Here is a 16,586-nt window from a genome sequence, read left to right as displayed (position 1 = left end):
GGATATATTGTATGAGCAAAAGATAAATAAATAAGATTACACGAATATGCAAAATCAAGGAGGATCTCACTACAATTAAATGTGCACCACGTTTACAAAAACATAGGACATTCTTATTCTTTTTCATGAGTCCAATCTACAAATGTATTCAATTCATAAACATTACTTTGTCCCCTAATGTGAGAGACAATACCAAGAACACTTAAGAAATAAAGCTGAACAAGTCCTCAGGCTCTCAAGTCTTGTATTTTAAGTTAGAAATCTGACAATACATAAATTATAATGAAAAATAAAAACACCAGTGCTTACAAAGTAAAATGTGTAGCAAGTACATGATCAATTCTCCTATATAAGAATAGGTTTCAGCTTAGACATCGAACAGGATATCAAGATGAGATGATTTCTTTTTAAAGAAGCAAGTGTTTTCAAGAGACAAGACAAGGAAAAAAACAATATTATGAAGTATAAAGGGAACACATTTAAGAGAATATAATACTGATATAACATCCCTAATTTACCTATCTTCAATGTTGTTTTTCTTCCTGAATTTCAAATCAGACATAATGGATATTTATTATCTATTTTTGAATAGAAAGAAATCCAAAGAAGATTTAATATTATTTTATTATTAAGATGTTATTATACAAGAGTATTAGATTGGCATATACTGTGCATCATGTATGCATAGGTTGTGCATGTTTAGATTTTATTTAGTTTGATTAGGTCACACTACATATATTTATATTGTGAGGAGGAACATAGCCAATTTAGAAAACTCATTATCAAATTTTGCACTTAAAGTAATCACTCTGATACAAATTGTGACATGATTTTTTGCTATGTATAAAAATAATGGAGGGAAATATAGAACAATAGGAGGCATTTCAGGAATATAACATGGGTGTTGTAAGCATTAATTTTGTTTCACCACCGATCAGTTATTTTTGATATGGTGAGTGAAATTTTCTCCAACTAAGGTGATAATATTGAATCTATTTCTTGAAGTTTATATAGAAAGATAGAGTTTGATAAGTTGTTTCATTGAATGATTAAAGATAGATAAATCTTCTTTTGCTAATTGTTTCTGAGACCATTGAGCACGACTATTTTCATTGTGCAAATGCTTCTAAATATTACAAAAATAATTTTAAGCAGTTCATTTACGATCCGTTCTCTATTGTTGAACATTATAATACACTGCTTTTTAATCACCATAATTTTGGCTTTTCAATAATCAACTGTTTTTATTTTATTTTATCCTTATTTTACTATGAAATAAACCCAATGTTCAACAACCATATTGATCAGGGAAATGCAAATCAAAACAACCCTGAGATTCCACCTCATGTCAATCAGAATGGTTAAGATAAAAAACTCAGGTGACAGATACAGGAGATGATGTATAATATAATATAGTATAATATAATATAATATAATATACTCCTCTATTGCTATTATATTATATAATATAATAGACTCCTCTATTGCTGGTGGGACTGCAAACTGGTACAACCACTCTGGAAATCAATCTGGCAGTTTCTCAGAAAATTGGACATAGTTCTACAGGAAAAGCCAGTAATACCACTCCTAGGCATATACCCAGAAGATGCTCCAACACATATTAAGGACACATGCTCCACTATGTTCATAGCAGCCTTATTTATAATAGCCAGAAGCTGGAAAGATCCCAGATGTCTCACAACAGAGGAATGGATACAGAAATGGCATACTACACAGCTATTAAAAACAATGAATTTATGAAATTCTTAGGCAAATTGATGTATCTGGAGCATATCATCCTAAATGAGATAACCCAATCACAAAAGAACACGCACGATATGCACTCACTGATAAGTGAATATTAGCTCAGAAGCTCAAAATTCTTCTTAGAAGGGGGAACAAAATACCCATGAAAGGAGTTACAGAGACAAAATTCTGAGCAGAGACTGAAGGAACAATCATCTGGAGACCGCCTCACCTGGGGATCCATCCCATTAACAACCACCAAACCCAAACACTATGGCCGATGTCAACAAGAGCTTGCTGACAGGAGCATGATGTAGCTGTCTCCTGTGAAGTTCTGCCAGTGCCTGGCAAATACAAATAAATAAATAAATAAATAAATAAATAAATAAATAAATAAATAAATAAATATGTATTTTATCTTTGCAACTTTAAGAATGTATTTGAATGAATGGTACCTTTATTTGATTTCATGAATATTACTGAACACAATAATATCAGGAAGAAAGAAAATCTAACTTGAATTAATAGACATCATTTTCTCAACCTTAAAATCGAGTTTTGTACTTTATTTATTTAGTAATTTTCATCATAATGTCATTTTTCATATTTATTGGTTATTTATTTATTTACATTTCAAATGTCCCCCTTTCCAGTTCCCCCCCCCCACCTGTTCTGGATCCCCTGCTCCCTCCCCTGCTTCTATGAGGCTGCTCTCCCACCTGCCCACCCACTCCTGCCTGAGCCCCCTAGTATTTCCCTACCCTGGATCTTCAAACCTCCACATGACTAAGGGGCTCCTCTTCCAGTGATGCCAGATAAGGCCATCCTCTGTTACATATTCAGCTGGAGCTATGGGTATCCCCATGACTACTCTTTGGTTGGTGGTTTAGACCCCGGGAGCCCTGGGGAAATCTAATTGGTTGATATCTTTGTTTTTCCTATGGTGCTGCAATCCCCTTCACCTCCTACAGTCCTACCTTAACTTCGACACTGGGGCCTCTGCACTCAGTCCAATATTTGGCTGCCTACATCCACATTTTTATTGGTCAGACTCTGGCAGAGCCTCTCAGGAGACAGCTATACCAGGTACCTGCCAGCAAGCATTTCTTGGCATCAGCAGTAGTCTGGGTTTGATGTCTACAAATGGGACAGATTCCTAGGTAGAACAGTCTCTGGGTTGTCTTTCCTTCAGTCTCTGCTCCACCCTTCGTCCCTGCATTGCCTTTTGACAGGAGCAGTTCTGGATTAATATTTTTGTGGCGGATGGGTGGCTCCATCCCTCAACCAGGGGCCATGCCTATCCACTGGATGTGGTCTCTACAGGTTCTATATCCCTTTTGTTGGGTGTTTCACTTAATATCCTTGTGGGGTCCTGGGAACCTCTTGGATCTTTGGCATCTGGAAATTTCTAGTGGCTACCCCCAGAGTTTTGCACTTTAAGTATAAAGCTACACGAATGGTGTTTAGAATATTTTTATTCAGGATATTTTGATTTACTTGATATTATTAAGTGGATATTGTAGATATTTTATTTTCTTTTAACCATGAATAATCTCTGGCTATTGATAGGAAAACAAAGCCAAAATAAGTTTTCAAGTGTTGATTTAAAAAGTCTTGCAATTACAGTAACAACTTAGGTTTATAAAGTAACTCATGATATCATATGATTTAACAATGTACAGCAAAATATAATACCAGTGAGACAAATAGAAGAAATTCACATGAAATTAAAGAGCATTTTTATTCTAATAGACATGTCTTAAATGGAAATGTTACTAAATTAAATTATTTGTTTTAAAAGCAAAATAACCTATGTGATATTAAATTTTTGCCTTTATGGGAGGTATTTTATAATTTCCAACTAAAGGTTTCTAGTTTCAACAAATTTTTATTTTGAAAACACCTATCATCTTTATAGCTTTGTATGGTAAATTAATAGACCTATATATGTAGAGTCGTCCACATAGTCTTACAAAGGGTTCCAAGATATCCAATAATTAGAAGAAGCAGCAGAAGCAATTTACTGATTCCCAGTTGCTGATAATCATTAGGTGCTTGTACATGAAAATAAATATGCACACTATGAACCTAAGAATAAAATTTGCCTTGGTACTCTGTTTTTTCCTCTTATATTGTACTTTCCTAACTCTACCCCATTTAAGAATATGGTGTGCCTCCAGTGATGTCTCAAACTAGAATTGAAAGAATATTGATACCCTCCCATACTGGGAGGAGGGCACAATCTGATGCACACCTCAGTGTTTTAAATCACTTTATTTACCTCTCATATTTCAATGGAATATGAAAGCTATTGCTTTACTCCAACACAGACTGTTTAAAAAATGAAGGCAGTTGTAAACAGCACTGCAGATTATTTTGACCTTGAGAATCAATCATCCAAGCTATCACTTGGTTCTACAGCTGCCAGTGCTTGTGAACATAAAACAAAGTGAAGATCAACTGAAGGTCTCTCTGAGATGTCTGTGGCTGTTGCTATGAAGCCCCTCCATTGCAAACTACAGAGATGCCTACTGAGATGTAGCTATAGATAGGCACATGGAAACCTAAATAGAGAGAGATGTGGATAAAGAAAGAAATCAAGAGTACAGAGAAAGTGAAACTATGGCTATGTCCAGGTTTTTTCTATAGAAGCTAGATATGTTGTTTAAAAAATAAATTAATATTGTATAGAGAACAAATGATACTAACAAATGAAGGTCTAATACAAGAATATTGTACAGGCAAATATATATAAAATATCTATATCTATGATATAATAAGTAAATTGTGTACTGGATAATAACATATTAAAATAACTACTTCATTTAAAAAGACTATTTTGAATTGATGGAGTCAATAGAAGAAAAATGCTAAATTTTGTGTACAATATAAATGGTGATAAATGTATTAAAAATGTCAGCTTAGAAAGGATTTTATGTTTTCATATGTTTTCTGTATTTTCTACTCATTATTTGTGGTTAGAAAGTGAAACAAAACATCTCTAACACATAAAAGCAAAACAAACAAACAAAAAGAAACAGGACATACTCAATATATTTATTGCACATCATTACTATCACTAAGGGGAGTATGTAGTAATAAAAAAAAAAAGTTATGTTACGTCATTTTCCCTCCACTGGGAGTCCTGCTTGGCTACAGGAGGTGACCACTTCAGGCTACATATCCCACACTGCTAGGATTCTCAGCTAGAGTCACCCCCTAAACTCCCTGTAGGATCCCCCATACCAAGCCTCCGGCTGGTCCCAGAGGTATCCCTCCCAAACATCCTAGTCTGGAAAATTTTCATTCATTCTCTCTGCCCTCTATTCCCAGCTCTCCCTACACCAGATGTACCCCAACACAGTACCTGTCCCTATTCCCTCTCCCACCAAGTTCCCTCCTCCATCCACCTCCAATGACTATTTTATTTCCCCTTCTGAATGAGATTCAAGCATCCTCCTTTGGGCCTTCCTTGTTACTTAGCTTCTTTGGGCATTTGAATTTTATCATGTATGTCTTGAACATTATGGCAAATGTTCACTTAGAAGTGAGTACCTACCATGCATGTACTTTTGAGTCTCAGTTAACTAACCCAGGATGATATTTTAAAGTTCTATTAATTTGCCTGCAAATACAGTGATGTCTGTCTTAGTTGAAGTTTTATTGCTATCAAGAGACACAATAACCAAAGAAACTCTATAAAGACAACTACTTAATTGGGGCTGAATTACAGTTTCAGAGGAAAGGTCTATTATCATCATGGTGAGAAGTAAGGTAACAGCTAGTCAGACATGGTGCTGTGAGTTCTACATTCCAATCAGAAGGCAGCCAGGAACAGACTGACTCTTTTACACTTGAAGAAGATTGAGTACCGTGATCCATCAAAACTCACCTACAAAGTTATACACTTCCTCCAACAAGGCTACACTTTTAATAGTAGCACTTAAATATGGACCAAGCATATTTAAACCACCACAATATTCTTATTTAAAAGCTGGTCAGTATTTCGTTGTATAAATGAACCACATTATCTTTATTCATTCTTCATTTGAGGGACCTCTGGGCTGTCTCCCATTACTGGCTGTGATGAATAAACCTGCTCTGAACATAGTGTCTTTGTGGAACAGTGGAACATCTTTTGTGTATATATCCATGAGTGCTATAGCTGAGTCTTGAGGTAGAACTATTCCCAATTTCCTGAGAAACCACCAAATTAATTTCCAGCAGTTTTGTACAAGTTTTCACTCCTACAAACAATGGAAGAGTGTTAACCTTGTTCCACATCCTTGCCAGCATCTGCTGTCCCTGGAGTTTCTGATCTTAGCTAGTCTGATGGTTGGAAGGTGGAATCTCAGAGTCATTTTGATTTGCATTTCTCTGATGACTAAGAACATTGAGCATTTCTTTGTTTCCTTGGTCATTAGAAATTCCTCTGTTGAGAATTCTGGGTTTAGCTCTGTAACTCATTTATTGATTGGGTTATTTGGTTTGCTGTTGTCTAACATCTTGAGCATCTTGAGTTCTTTATATATTTCAGATATTAGTCCTTTGTTGAATGTAGGGCTGGTGAAGATATTTTCCCATTCTGTAGGCTTGCATTTTATTCTGTTGATGGGATCCTTTGCCTTACAGACTATTTTTAGCTTTATGAGATCCCATTTATTACTTGTTCTTAGTGCCTGAGTTATTGGTGTTCTGTTCAGGAAGTTGTCACCTGCGTTGATGCTTTCAAGACTGTTAGCTTTTTCTTCTAGTATATTTACTGTATCTGGTTTTATATTCAGGTTTTTGATCCATTTAGATTTGAGTTTTATGCAGGGTGATAAATATGGATCTATTTGCATTCTTCTACATGCATGCATATAGTCAGACTAGCATAATTTGTGGAAAATGCTTTCTTTTCATTCGTATGTTTTTGTCTTATTTGTCACAAATATACCAGTACCATGCAGTTTTTATTACTATTGCTCTGTAGTACATCTTGATATCAGGGATGGCAATACGTTTATCTTTTTTAGTACAGGGTAATATTAGCTATTCTGGCTTTTTTTTTTTTTTTTTTTTGATCTGAAGTTAAGAATTGTTCTTTTAAGCTTTCTGAAGAATTGGTAAAATGGCCATTTTACTAGCAAATGTAGGCTGGAACTAGGTCCCGACAGCACATATATGTACCACAAGTACAGGTTGGACTTCACATAAGTCACCCAAAAACTGTAAAGAGTACTGTCACTGACTCTGTTGCCTGCTTATGAATCTTGTTCCCCCAAGTAAGTTGCCTTGTATGGCCTCACAGGAAGAGGATGTACCTAGTCCTGCAGTGGCTTGATGTCCCAAGGTGCATTGGTACCCAAAGAATTCCTCCCTCTCACAGAGGTGAGGGGGAGAGAGGGATTGGGGGAGGGGATAGTTGGAGAGGCTTATAAGAGAGAGGGAACTGCGATTGTGATATGAAGTGAATGAATGAATGAATAAATAAATAAATAAATAAATAAATAAATAAATAAATAACAGAAAGTTATACATATTTTCGAGATAAACACTTGTACCTGGACAACTCATTTTTGTGCTTTTCCCTGTAGAATGACACCTCTTTACCTTCTCCCAGATTTCCTCAGTTACAAATAAATTTTTGTACAATATGGAGACCTCCTGGGAAGCCAATTTTGGTGAGATTTAACAAGCATAGCTTTTAATTACTCGGGGATATAAGCTAACAGCATAGATCCTGATCCTTGCTGCTTAAAATCTTTCTGTTCCCTCTTCAGCAGTGTGCTATGGGGCTTAGGTTTAGGAATGTTTTGTAGCTATATAATTTGGGAGTAGGTTACCTCTGCATTTTATATGTCACGGAATGTCTGTAAGGATAGCTGATGTTTCTTTCTCCTTCTTTCCTTCCTTCCTTCCTTCCTTCCTTCCTTCCTTCCTTCCTTCCTTCCTTCCTTCTTTCTTTCTTTCTTTCTTTCTTTCTTTCCTTATTTTTTATCAACTGTAGTCAGAATATGACCAACGACCTTGCTCCAAGGACTAGATTTTTTTTTTTCAGTGAATGAATAATAGATGAACAAAGAAGAAAGAAGTTATTAACAAATGTATTGATTAGGAAAACATGGTGGACTTTAATAACTTATATTTAACTTTCTTTCCTTTGAATTCCTTTACCATTTCATAAATTAACCTGTAATATGCTTATTTCTGGTGGTCATGATTAAAAGAGTGTTCAGAAAATGTTCATGCAAAAGGCATGCTGGTTGATACAATCAAAGAAAAATTTTAATGGGAAAATTATATGACATCAAGTTTATGTATCAGAGAAAAGTTTATGGGGGCTTATTTACAGCTATTTAGTGACATTGTCAATGACTATTATTTTACATGTTGAAAAAATATGACAGCAACCATATGGCTCAAAGGCTTAAAATGCTTACTGTATGGCTATCATCTGAGTATGTGTGCTCCCAACAATTATGTATTAATTATAAAAAGTATACCATGACAGATGTAGGAAGAACAGTTTAGGTGTTAAGGGTAAGCTCTGGGAGTGTTGAGATCATCTCAGTTGTACATGAAGGTTTAGGGACACTGTATCTAGAAAGACAAGAAATAAAATGTTGATCTTAGAGTCTGAAGGGATTCATCAAGGTAGCAAAGTGATGGTTCCTGTGTCCTGGACTTCTAGAATGTTCCTCTAAAAAATACATTTCATCTTTCCCTTTGTCTTCTTTTGTGTATGTGTGTATATTTTTGCAGCCCAGTCTTTGGTGTTTCTATATTAATAGAAAATGTTGCTTTGATTCAAAAGCTAAAAATATTTAGATATTTTATTTAACATATAAAATTTTTAAAACTTTTGGCACAAACATTTTAAAAACTTATAACTTAGAAAACTGCTCTTTTCATGAACCTTTCAATATATTACCTTTGGTTCCAATGTCAACATCCATATGCTTTAAAGATCCATCACATTTTAGTGTGCATATGGATGCATTATATTAACTTTCTAGACATTATCCATTTTTGCTTTTTCATTGACAACATCATGAAGTATTGATCTTCATATTTGAAAATTCACTAATGACTTAACAGAAAGCTTTTTTTTTTTAAATGAGGTTAGAGATATAAGTGTGGATTAATGCAAAGACAAGTTACTTCTTAATGAGGATCCTGTGCATTTATTTTAGCCATCTATGGAAAGGCACATTTTTATTTTACTATTTTATATATGCAAGTATAACTCTACAACATATAACTAAATGTTTTGTGTAAATTCTGAGTTAATATTATAACATTAAAACTGCATCTTAAAAATATGACACACATGAATTTCTAAGAGGAAAAGATTTTCATTTTTAAAGATTATGTTTGAGAAACTAATGTACAATTATAATGTTGTACTTATCGAAATTTGTATTCTAAAATACAAAGAAGAAATGTTTCTAGAGATTTCATGAAAGTTAATCAGAGCTTGAGTGTTAAGTTATTAGAAGAACCCATTAAATGTTACTTCTTTTAAATGTGTAAGCAAGGCAAGAATTTAGGGATATATATATACATAGGATATTTTAGATTATATAAAGGGATGGCATTCTATGTGAACGAGATTTTTTATGAATTTAGAAACATTGTAGGAAATGCTTGCAGATAGTCTGTCGTTTAGATTAAAGATTATATGATATTTTATTTGAGATTTCTACTCAGCGTTTTCACATAATTAATTCAGGAGCCATTTTGTCTTTCTAGACCATTACTATTAAATTAAAAAATAAATCTGACATTACTTTAGCTATACATTCTTAAGCATCACAAAAACTCATTGTTCCACAAGTAAGTTGAACATATTATTAGCATGTTAATGATTGATTGTTTTTACTATTGTTGTTAATATATAGTACACCTTTTTCTTTCTGTAGAGGAATTTTAATCCAGCAACATGGCTGCTTTGGCAAGGAATCATATCCAAGACCTTCTCAGTCTGTATGATATGGCAGAAATGACAAACCTTTCATATCTTTGGCTGGAATACAGACACACTCTTAGTATACACCCTTAATCCCAGGTAATGGATATACATTTAGTTTGTAGAAGAAATCAGCCATGCTTAAAAGTAATATCTAATAGAGGAGAAGACAAAGTTATGAATCAAAATGATATCACAGAATGAGTCTCAGATGGCATGTACCAAACTCTTTCAAGAACACACAGGAAGGGGAGGGTAATTAATAGTAGCACAGGATGCGTCAGGAGAAAGGGCTGTTCAGTGAGTGCAGTTCAGTTGAGTACAGCCAATGCAGTGCACTTTAGTACAGTTTGATTGAGCTCACTTGAGTTCCTGCAGTCCCACTGTATTCTGTTCAGTTTGTGAACTCCGTCCAGTCAGTGCACTTTAGTTTGTAGAGTTCTGAGGCAGTTTTTGTAAAGAGAGCATTTCAGAGACAAGCCAGTTTGGATCAGTCAGCTTGGAGAAGAGTTTTGAGCAGAAACTGCTGAGCTGAACTAACAAGTGAGAGTTCAGAGAGAACTAGAAAGGGTGAGGTCATTCAGCAGTAGGCTTCCAAAAGAACAATCACCTCTGACAAATACATATGACTATGAGCATCATCCTTGACTCCTGCCTCACACATCTCCATTCTAGCATTGCTTACTCGTTTATCTTTACTTATATATACACACACACATACTTATACATCATATACATCATATACGTAAATATATATCATATACATATACAACATTCATACACACACACACATATATATACATATACATATATATATATGTATATATATATATATGTATATATATATATATATATATGCACACACACACACACACACACACACACGTATACAATCATTGAGTCCAATTAGCACTGCCAGCAATTGCATAGCACAAAAGCCATTCCATATAGTATGTACAATCAACCAGGGCCACATCCCTAAAGAAAACTATCTCTCTCCCTATAACTGCTCAGTTAGATCTAGTCGCTACCTATGCTTATCCCATACCAGTGCTGGAATTGTGAATGGCTCAGTGTTGGCAGGTCTTGTATAGCTGATGCTAGATGTTGTGAATACATGCATGTAATACTATATTATTCATTCAATGTTTCCAATGTTTTCATTATTACTGTTAATATAGTAATCATGAATCATTTAAATTTTTATTTGATAATCCTAAAATATTTGACATACTGAGTTTAGTTCTACTACCTACATGGCCTTGTTGTTCTGCCTGTTTTTTTTTAATGCTTTTGTAGCTTCCCTTTTGGCGATTTTTAATGCTGAACATTGTCTTCTGAGAGAGAAATATAGCTTTCTGTGTGAAGTTTTATGTGTACTGATTTAGATGTTAAAACTGGACTGCCTTGCAGAATCCAGGAAACTAGAAAACCCCTATCTTGGGAAGGTCAGCAGATAAGGGAAAGTATGTTAAAAGAGAAAAGGAAATGTTAGGGTCAGACACAGTAGATTGTTAGGGGGTGGAATTGTAGACTGTAGGAGGGTCCACAGAGAGTTAATTCATACTGAATTTCATTCCAGAGATGTAAACTCTATATTGTTAAGTTAGTAATAAGCAAGTAGAATCACTTTAGAAACTAAAAAGAAGTATAAATGTTCCAATGAACTTCAGCTTAATACCTAAAAGTACAAAAGCTTTCCCTGACAGGAGTAGTGCAATAATACATTCATTTGGAGAAGGTGAATCGAGGTATAGTATTGAGCACAAGTCCCATTCCACAGAATGTTTTTTTTTCTATTTTATCATGATTAAGACTATACTTATATAACATAGACAATCATTTTTTGTGATCTTGGTACAGTCTGCTTACATAACTGAAGACATGGGTAGCTAGTAATCACAGAGACCTGGACTTATTCCCCCATTTCACAAAACACAGAAGATAAAAATACTCCTCACTTTGCAAAAGACAAGGGATAAACCATTATTAACTATATTTTCAGGGTTTTACATACTTATCTGTACAATAGAAATTCTTGATTTTATAAAAGACATGGCAACATATAATCCTAAACATTTTCATCATCTGTTGTAACGGTCTTAAGCAGTGGCTATCAATGACAGCACACATTGGCTTAGTGATGCTTGTTCACATGAGGGTAAACTAGAGCAACTTTACTGCATTCTATCATGAGTGTTGATATGTCTTACAATAAAGGGTCCTATACATATTGCAGGGGAAAGCTAGTATTTAAAGATTTTCCAGTTTGCCACCCATTAAAATTGAAATACAAATATATCTAAACAATGTAGATACTAACTTTCTATACTCTACCTCATTATGAGTTTCTATACTGAACTCAATTTTCTGCACAAAGGATATTCTCTGATGATGCTTGAGTACTGCTCTTTGTGAAATACAGATACAAAGTTAGAGGAAGTTTAAAATAATATCCAAAATACTAATAGTCTTGCTGATGGGGCCTATGCGCTCCCCAGGCATCAATTTCTTATTTATAATTTTATATTACCATATTTATAGTACTAGATGTTTGTTTCCTCTCAAGGACCAGGGATAACTCTGAACTGCAAACAATTAACTGTCCTATCAATATTTGTGCTCATATCACACTGGTGGGCATATCTTCCTGGGAGAGTCGCTATTATAGTATTCAGAGTTCACAGCTGGATAAGACTGCTGAAATTTTTCAGTCTCAAGTGCATGCATAGTCCTTTTTGGATTTATGAAAGCTAACATCAAGGAAGAAGCTTTTTGATCAATACCAACTTGATTTTCCACATCCTGCTATCAAACTGTGTGGTACCTTCATCAACAGGGTCACCCTATCAAGTTCTTCTTGGTAGCCAAGAACAGTAGCAATGACTTTTACCACTTTTAATAATCACGGGGGGGGGGGGGGAGAGATGGCTCAGTGGTTAATAGCACCTATCGCTCTTCCAGAGGTTCTGAGTTCAATTCCCAGAAACCACATGGTGGCTCACAACCATCTGTAATGGGATCTGATGCCCTCTTTTGGCATGTCAGAAGATAGCTATAGTGTACTCATATACATAAAATAAATAAATATCTTTTAAAAAGTAATTAGCAGATACCTGCACAACGCAGTGAAAAGTATCCCACCCACAAAAATTATCTTCACAATGAGAATTTTATTTATGTCCCAATGGATTCCAGGAGAAGAGTGTCCTCATTGAAGGATAACATCAATTAGACTATTATATATCTATACCTGTATCTAGACATAGAGATGGAAATATATATATTACATATATATTATATTTTAAAAATATGTATGTAATAATTTGAAATGTTACATATATATATATATATATACATATATACAATACACACACATTCACAAACACACACACACACACACACACACACACACACACACACACACACATATATCCCTCCCTCAAATATGTCTGGAACATTGTGGAAGAGGAGCCTTAAATGTTGACTCAAAACCAAATATTGGGAGAACTAGAGTAACACACTGTCTCTAGTAATGCCATGACGATTGTACTTGAGAATTCACTTCAGCTTTGGTTGTAGGCCAAAGATCTACACAAGAATTAGGTAGTTAACATTTCAACATAGACTAGAGAGGACATCCCAGTTACTACCACTCACTGAAGAGCTATATAGAGTTAGTGGTAGGTTGTGGAAGGAGAGACAGGTGTCTTCAAGGGTGCGAGTCCTGGAGGATTAATAAGTGTTTGGTTGGTTTCAATATCAGCTTGCCACAAATTAGAGTCACCTTGTGAAGAACTTTCCTGACTTCTTTGATCTATGTTGGAAATCTACTGTTATTATCGGTGATATCTTCTGGTAGTAGCCTAGATTAAAAAAAGAAGAAAGGTTTATCAGGAAAAAAAAAAGATTATATCTCTTTACTTTTCGGCCTTCCATCTCACTGCTGAGATGCTGAGATGATAGGTTAGTCCTGCTGCTGCTTCCCTAACTGACAGATAAAACAACTTCATAGCATGTAAAATGGCCTTCAACTCTCCATAAATTTCCTGTCTTTCGAGAATCAGATTGGAAATCCTTCAGACTCTTGAGTAGCTGCTAGCTGTGATCACCAGTGAGAGAGACAGCAACAGATGAGAGAGAGAGAGAGAGAGAGAGAGAGAGAGAGAGAGAGAGACATTGAATTTTCAGATGCTCTCAGGCTGTGTTTCAGCTTGTGTGATTTAAAAGTTGTTATTTTTTTAAATATAACAAATTCATATTCATCTCCTTGGTTTTGTTCACATAGAAAGTCCTCACTAAATAACCATGCTCCATGGAATGGCCATAAAAATGAATATGGATAGAGCACTAATTAATCTCCATGGGTTTGGGGGAAAATAAAAAACAATATATTGGGAAGAATGGTGAGGTTGCACGGAAACGAATTATGGGAAAATTTGGTGTGAGCATAATCTAACTTTTTAGCATGCGTATATAAAATTCTCATATAATTAACACATATATCTTTAAAATAAATATTTTAAACTCAAAATGGTCAGAGTCTATAATTTGAACTATCTTCATGTTCAAAGGCAAACATGGTTATGGTCTTTTTATGACAGTTCAAATTATAAATATATAAAAATATGATATCTTGAGTTTAGGTCAAGAATGGTTTCTAACTCAGCTGACATTTAAATATATCACATCTTTCTTTCATTTCTGATAGCATGTACAAAGGCAGTAGAATTGAATTTTGTTATGAATTTCTCAACAAATATTTCTGCGTTCACATTTATATAAATTGCCTGTTTTTTAACCTTTCAAGATGAATGATAAATTATATCTCCCAAGTCAGCATTCAGCTAATGCAATCTTTACTTATGATCAAATAGGCACTGATCATTTTACAGATTTTGTTTTATTACTGTCAGTTGGGTCATGCATTTTTCTGAAGTGAAATAAAAATAAAAAAGACAGCTGAAGTATTTTGAAGGATAATGTTCTTAAAGGTAACAATTCACTGTTGAGAACCCCAGAGAGATTGCTAACAAAAGATCAAGCTTGGGTCAATGCAAAACAATTTGTTTTCCTCCTCTCTGCCATTATTCTTTTGTGTGGTGTACAGATGTGAAAGGTAAAAAAGATTTTATCCTGATATAAGAGCAGAATTGGGTGAAATATTATACCTGTTCTCTGAAGATGCTGGCATTTTTCCCAAATGTGAGCACACACACAGTTAAGCATATTTGTCTCATCAGTTAGGCATTTCCTGTTCCTTCTTTCAGACATTAAGCACAAAGGTACAAGGAAATTAGAATCTTATCCTTGGGAGATGTTATACAATTTTTTTTCATAATCACTCTATAGCTTTCAGTGTTTTCCAAAATTTCTAATATATAAAATATTTTATTTTGAGATCACAGAGGTAAAAAACACCCACATTGAATTTTTCCAAAGAGGATTTTGCAAGGAGCCATAAGCAATTTACAGAGGGTGGCTGAGTTCAGATTTAGATATATTATAAAAAGCAAAGCAAAACAAAACAAAACAAAAATGAAATAAAGTATAAAGTGAAATAAGAAAGCTAGAAAGATGGCTCAGAGTTTAAGTGGAGAATGAGATAAATTGTATTAAGGAGGGCATTGCCCAAAATAAATAATTATTTCACATAATTAAAATTTTATTTATTAAATGTTTATATAAAGTTTATGAATAAATAGAAATACTAATAATATTCTAGATAATTTAAGATTAGATTTCTGTACTGAGTCGAAACAAAGTTACATGGATTATATGAGATTATGATTAAACAGTTAAGAAACAAACTAAGAAAAATTAAAGACTGAAAAATAATTTCAGAAACTGACAAGTAATTATGATAATTGAGAAACATTAAAGACATAAACTTAAAGTTAAAATAATGTTATTGAGTGTTAAGTTATTATATTTATAAATGAAGTGATTGCAATTGTCAAAAGTATAATATAACCCTTCTCAAAAAATAATAGTGTGTCAATAAAAATCTGAACCATTTTCTGTTAACAGATTAAAAAGTAAACATTAAATAAATAAAAATTGGAAGAAATAGAAAAGATATTATAGAAAAGTCGTGTCCATCATTCTAAGGAAAAGTTAGAAATAAATGATTGAATTTGAAATCAGATACTAGAAAAAAAAAGGAAAGAAATCATGAAACTTCAGACCAAAATACATTGATATCTTAAAATTATACAAACATAGAAGGATGATTTATCAATTTTCTAATTCCTAAGTCATGTAGTAAGTTAGCAACAAAATAGTACCAAAATCAAAAGGAGAAGCAAGGTATTTTTGCCTCATTAGAACAGAATAATTTAAACAATATGACATTTTTTCTAAAAAAATTGGAATACAAATATTCTAAATTCTCATGAATGCAAGAACAGTTAATACAAACAGAAAATTGAGGCAACAAGGTATACTGATTGCCAATTTCATTGATGCCCTTTTTAAGGGAATTAGTGAAGAATATGGTAGTATTGACATAAGGAGGGACACCAAAAGCTTAGCTAACAACTCCGGGGTAAAATGCTGAAAACAACTGCAAACAAAACGAAACCCATGAAATAAGGTAGGATGGTGTTAACCAAAGAGATAACTACAAAGAAAACTAAGAACAACTTCCTGGGGTTTTATAGTTATTTTTTGTTTTTTTGTTTTTTGTTTGTTTGTTTGTTTGTTTGTTTGTTTGTTTGTTTTTTTTGGTTCTTGTTGTTGTTGTTAGGTTTTTGTTTGTTTGTTTTTTAATTTTTTTATTAGGTATTTTCCTCATTTACATTTCCAATGCTGTGCCAAAAGTCCCCCATACCCTCTCCCCCACTCCCCTACCCACCCACTCCCACTTCTTGGCCCTGGCGTTCCC

Source organism: Mus musculus, chromosome 15 (genome assembly GCF_000001635.26).
Source record: "Mus musculus strain C57BL/6J chromosome 15, GRCm38.p6 C57BL/6J".
Classification (NCBI taxonomy): domain Eukaryota; kingdom Metazoa; phylum Chordata; class Mammalia; order Rodentia; family Muridae; genus Mus; species Mus musculus.
This window is presented reverse-complemented; position numbering follows the sequence as displayed.